The sequence below is a fragment of the Macaca fascicularis genome, chromosome 2, assembly GCF_037993035.2.
Source record: "Macaca fascicularis isolate 582-1 chromosome 2, T2T-MFA8v1.1".
NCBI lineage: Eukaryota > Metazoa > Chordata > Mammalia > Primates > Cercopithecidae > Macaca > Macaca fascicularis.
The window spans coordinates 184,551,399-184,557,486 of record NC_088376.1 but is presented as its reverse complement, the minus strand read 5'-3'; positions in this window follow the sequence as shown (position 1 = coordinate 184,557,486).

The window sequence follows — 6,088 nt, the reverse complement described above, 5'->3', positions numbered from 1 at the left end:
GTCTTTAATCCACCTTGAGTTGATTTTTGTATACGGTTTAAGGAAGGTGTCCAGCTTCAATCTTCTGCATATGGCTAGGCAGTTTTCCCAGCACTATTTTTTGAATAAGGAGTCCTTTCCCCATTGCTTGTTTTGGTCAGTTTTGTTCAAGATCAGAGAGTTGTAGGTGTGGCCTTATTTCTGGGTTCTTTATTCTGTTCCATTGGTCTCCATGTCTGTTTTTGTACCAGTACCATGCTGTTTTGGTCACTGTAGTCCTGTAGTATAATTTGAAGTCAGATAGCATGATGCCTCCAGCTTTGTTATTTTTGCTTAGGATTGCCTTATCTATTTAGGCTCTTTTTTGGCTCCATGTGAATTTTAAAATGGTTTTTTTCTAGTTCTGTGAAGAATGTCAATGGCAGTTTAATGGGAATAGCATTGAATCTATAAATTGCTTTGGACAGCATGGCCATTTTAACAGTATTGATTCTTCCTATCCATGAAAATTGATTTTTTTTATTTGTTTGTGTCATCTTTGATTGCTTTAAGCAGTGTTTTGTAGTTCTCTTTGTGGAGCTCTTTCACCTCCCTGGTTAGCTGTATTCCTAGATATGTTATTATTTTCGTGGCAGTTGTGAATGGGATTTGGTTCTTGGATTGACTGTTGGTGTATAGAAGTGTTAGTGATTTTAGCACATTGATTTTGTATCCTGAGACTTTATTGAAGTTATCAGCTTAAAGAACTTTTCGGCAAACATGATCAGAAAAGAAAACCAATATTCATTACATTTAGTTTGAGTTCTTGTTGTTGTTTTATAACAATCTCAGTTTAAAGCTACTTTTATTTCATAGGTTTAATGTTTTGTGCTACATAAAAGGCACTCAATATAATATTTGTTTATTGATTTCTCATCTATGTCATATTAACGTGTAAAATGTAGCATAAAGAATAAAGCAATGAGTCAAACACAAAGTTGTTTTCCTGAAACTCAGATTTAATGGAGTCAGAACCTTGACAAATTTATTTGAGATCAACTAGAGAAATGTGAAGCTCTATAACTTGGCTTTCTGGCTTCATCCGTTTTAGGGTACTTCCTGTAACTTCTATACCACTGAATTTTCCTCCCACCAGGCCATTGCTAGACAATGTGGTCTAGTCTAAATTGTAGAGACCCAGAGGGCTCTTGACCAGTCACCCTTCTCTTTTCTACCTTCTTACTGCACCTAGATGATCTCATTCAGTTCTAGCACTTTATATGTGCTGATAACCTCTAATCTGCAGCCTTGTCTTTTATGTTCAATTGCCTATTTGACATCCCCACTCAGATAACTGATAGGTATCTCAAACACAATAAGGATAAAGTAGAACTCATATTTTTACCTCCTCACTTCCCCAAAGAGATTATTCCTCTTCCAATCTCCTTCAACTCAATAAATGCATCTTGATCCACTTTATTAAAAACTGATACAATGTTCCTTTTTAAAATGTAATAATAGTGTGTCATTTCTCTGCTTTGAAAAATCTCTCATTTGGCAGGCAGAATAATGGCCATCCAAAGATAACCTCATTCTAACCCTGGGAAACTGCAAATGTGTTGCAGATGGAATTAAGTGGCTAATCAGCTAACTTTAAAATAAAAAAATTATCCAGACGGGCCCAAAATAATTCTTTACATGTTGAAGACAGAAGCAGAAGAGTCTAAATCAAAATGATACAGTGTGAGAAAATTTTTTTGTTGTTTTTTTTACTTAAGCCATTCATTTTGGCTGGAAAATGTGAAAAAAATTTAACCAATCATTTCAGGGTTTGAAGATAGAAGGGGGCCCATGAGCCAAGGAATAAGAGCAGACTCTAGAATCTAGGAAAAGTAAAGACTGTAAATTTCTCACCAGAGCTTCCAAAACAGAACTCAGCCCTGCTAACATCTTGGTTTTAGCTCAGTGAGACATATTTCAGACTTCTAAACCGCACAACTGTGAACTAATAAATTTTTGTTGTTTTAAACTACTGAGTTTGTGATAATTTGTTAGGGCAGCAATAGGAAATTAATATACCCTCCCAAGGCTTCTCATAGCTCTAAAGATGAAATATAAATTTCGTAATCTGTGTTACAAACCCAAAAAGATCAGTTCTCCAACCCCATCACCAACAACTGTGGTCTATCTTTTATGGGTTCCTCAAATATGCATAGGTGATTTCTGCCTTGAGGAATTTTCACTACCTCTCCTCCGTAACCTACCATGTTCATCTGTCATGGCTGACTTCTTCCTACTCATGTCTCAGCTTGACTGCTTACCTTTTCCTAAACATTTTTTCTAATCATTGTATCTAAAGTAACTCCCAGTCATTGTTTATCACATCTACCCTATCTTACCCCCAGCATAGCATGTAATAATTTCTGCTTTTTTCTTCTTCATATATTTATTTATATCTGCTTGCCTGCTTCCCTCGATTAGAATGTAAGTTCCATGAGAACAGAATCTATAATTGTGATGGTAACAAGTAGGCACCATATAGTATTTACTGCATGCATGCATGAATAAATGGCATAATAAGTGGAAGCTGATTTGTAGTTCTGAATATAAGGACTTTTCATAATTGTAAAGAAAGCATAAAAGTTTTCATAAATTTGTAGGAAAATTAGAGTAACAAGAAATGAGTTACATGATTTTTTTCACTGACTCCTATGAATCTTTTCACTGATCCTACATTATTTCCTGGGTCAGAGCAATATTCATCATTATTCATCTGGTGGAGGTTTTCCCCCAGTGAATCCTGATAAGCTCTCCTAAACAAATGGAGACTTGAAATTGGTGGGCAATCAATTAATCAGTAGGAGTCATAACACCATAAAAGGGTCGGGCGTGGTCGCTCACGCCTGTAATCCCAGCACTTTGGGAGGCTGAGGCGGGCGGATCACCTAAGGTCGGCAGTTCATGACCAGCCTGACCAACATGCAGAAACCCCATCTCTACTGAAAATACAAAATTAGCCAGGCATGGTGGTGCATGCCTGTAATCCCAGCTACGCGGGAGGCTGAGGCAGGAGAATCGCTTGAACCCGGGAGGCAGACGTTGCGGTGAGCCGAGATCACGCCACTGCACTCCAGCCTGGGCAACAAGAGCAAAACTCCGTCAAAAAAACAAACAAACAATGACCAAAAAAAAAATTCAAAATGATGGGAGAGTCCTGAAAGCGAGGTGGCATTATGAAGCAAGAAGGCTTTCATGCAGCTGCTTCTGGATTTGGAAGAAATTTTCTAAAGTTTAGTAACTAAGGTATAAAGTTACCGACACTATGAATGAAATGTCAATGGAAGATTCTACAAACTAAATACTGCCATTAAAAAGAGGTGGGAAAGGTGCTGCTTTCATCTTCTGATCTCAGCAAGCAATCTCTCTGAGGCACCCAATCCTAGCTCAGTTCCCACTTCCTCCATGAAGCCTTGGCTGACTATTGCAGTGGGAATGTTTTCTTCTCACTAAGGATCTTATGTTCAGATTGGTGGTAAGGGTAGGTAGTATAAACTCAAATGAATAAAAATTAAAACATTTCTGTTTTCTTTAAATTTTATTTTAAGTTCCAGAAACATGTGTAGGACGTGCAGGTTTGTTACATAGGTAAATGTGTGCCCAAAACATGGCTCTTAAAATTTGTTTAGAAATTGGAATTTGCCTTACTCTGTAGGTGTCAGAGGAGTACGGTCTGTGAGGTTCAGAGGATTACGTCTCTCAGAATGTGCTCTTCCAATTTAGTAAGTCTCTGATGTTCAAAGGATTAGGTCTCTCAGGCCGTGCTCTGAAGTCAATGCCAACTAAATCCCTTTAGAATTATTTCAAATATCTGAACCATTCTCTACCGGTGACATAAATATTGGCATCAACCTCTTTGTAGAACTATTCTCCCAAATGATCAAGAAGATAGAGCTTAATTGTGGGATCTACTTTAAAAACTGTTATCAGGCAACCAACTGGCCCCTCTAAAACTCTTAGCAGGGAAAATTCAGGTGAGAAAGAATTTAAAATTTATTTTTGCTAGAAATATTAATCACATGAAACATTTTTTTCTCTAAGTTATTAAGGTTTTTTTTTTCTTAAAACTCTAATTTTTCAATGTTTTAAGATCTTTAAATTATTTTTTAAATCTGAAGTCTATTGTGTAAGCTTTAAGCAAATGACTATCATTCATTTGTATCACTTCTGAAATTATTAGAAGCCTAAATTTATACCAAGAGATAAAAGCACACATATTTAGTAATAACAGAATACATTAATGAAGACTTTGAAACTCATTTGAATAATGTAGTTTGTCCTATTACTTATAAACTTGATGAAATGAATTATTAACCTCTACAATGAAATAGTGTTTAAAATTTTTGTGTTGGGCATTCCTATGTATTAAACAAATTATATGAGTAAAGACTATAATTTCAAACCAGTCTTTCAAACCCCAATATAATTTTGGGGAATGTTCTTGTTTCTTTTTTATTCTTAGAGAAATAAAATATCATCGTAAAATTTATTTCTATCTGGCCAATAGACAAATGGATGAACTGAAGGAAATTTTATATTATATAACTTCAAGCTGGCAAGGGCAAGGCAGTTAATGAAAAAGTTATTCAAATTACATAAGTTTCAAATGTTATTTTAAAAATATTGATCTTAAAGTTACATCAGCTGGGTGCAGTGGCTCATGCCTGTAATCTCAGCACTTTGGGAGGCTGAGGCGGGAGGATCGCTTGAGGTCAGGAATTTGAGACTAGCCTTGCTAACATGGTGAAACTCTGCCTCTACTGAAAATACAAAAAATAAATAGCCAGGTGGGTGGCACATGCCTATAATTTCATACTTGGGAGGCAGAGGCAGGAGAATCTGTTGAACCTGGGAGGTGGAGGTTGCAGTGAACCAAGATTGTACCTCTGCACTCTAGCCTGGGCAACAGAGTAAGACCTTGTTTCAAAAAATAAATTTAAAATATACATAATATGTATATATACATCATCTTCAAGTAATCTGAGATTTGAAAGTTAGTAATATTTTCAGAAACCAAAAAGAAGAGATCTTTTTTTATCTTTCCAAAATGGTTTTCCTCTGTTCCCAAACTTCGGAGTATAGTTGTGGTTAATGAATACCCAGAAAACTGTCTATCTAGAAATATCTAGGAGGGTCAGTTAACCTTTCAAAGCAAGTAGGTAGCATAAAGCAAGCATCCAATAACTATCAGCTCAATTAATAAATGATTCCCAAAGTAACAAAGATAAATAAGGTAGATTGAAACAAAATGCTCCCCAATAGGTAAGAACTCTTTGTCTATAAGTACATATAATGAGTAGATAATGAAGATTTTTAAAAATCCCAAAATTTTAATAAATGTGAACACCCTAGAATCTAGGAATACAATGAAAACACATGGCATTTGAAAGAGTAAAAGTTAACACCAAAGAGATACTGCTTCCATAGAGGAGGTGACCTTAAGATTGCATTACCACATGATATGAACAGATGCCTGAATAGTTTGAGATGCAGGATTGCCAGCAAATTACTATTATTTATAACTGGTGATGCCATTATCATAAAAGTGGAGTAGGCAGCTGCTCAATGAATCCATTATAACATTATTCACAGCAGAATTGTAAAATGCAGAAAACATTAGTTAAATTCCCATGATTATTGTGGACTTAATCAAGTTATAAAACACTGCAGACCTAAAAGCATGCCATTTTATTTGCTTAATAAAAAATTTCTTTGCTGATTATTGAAGCAATAGCCATTGCAGACAATTTGAAATGGAGGAAAATATAAAGGAGAGAAATAGTTGACCTCTGATTTTATTGCATAGAAAAAACTAGTACTATTATGATGCATTTTCATGCTACTGTTTAACCTTCATATGTAAGCATTTATTTGGAAATTGCAATTATTTTGTTTATAAAACTTTCTATTTTGTTTTTTACGTAACATATTTCTATCTATTTTATCATTACAATAATCTCCAAGGTAAACAGTATTTTTAATGATTGTACAATATGTCATCAGGTGAATGATTCACATTTATTTCATCTAACTGACTAAATGGTTATACCACCACTTTCAGGTGTTTTGAATT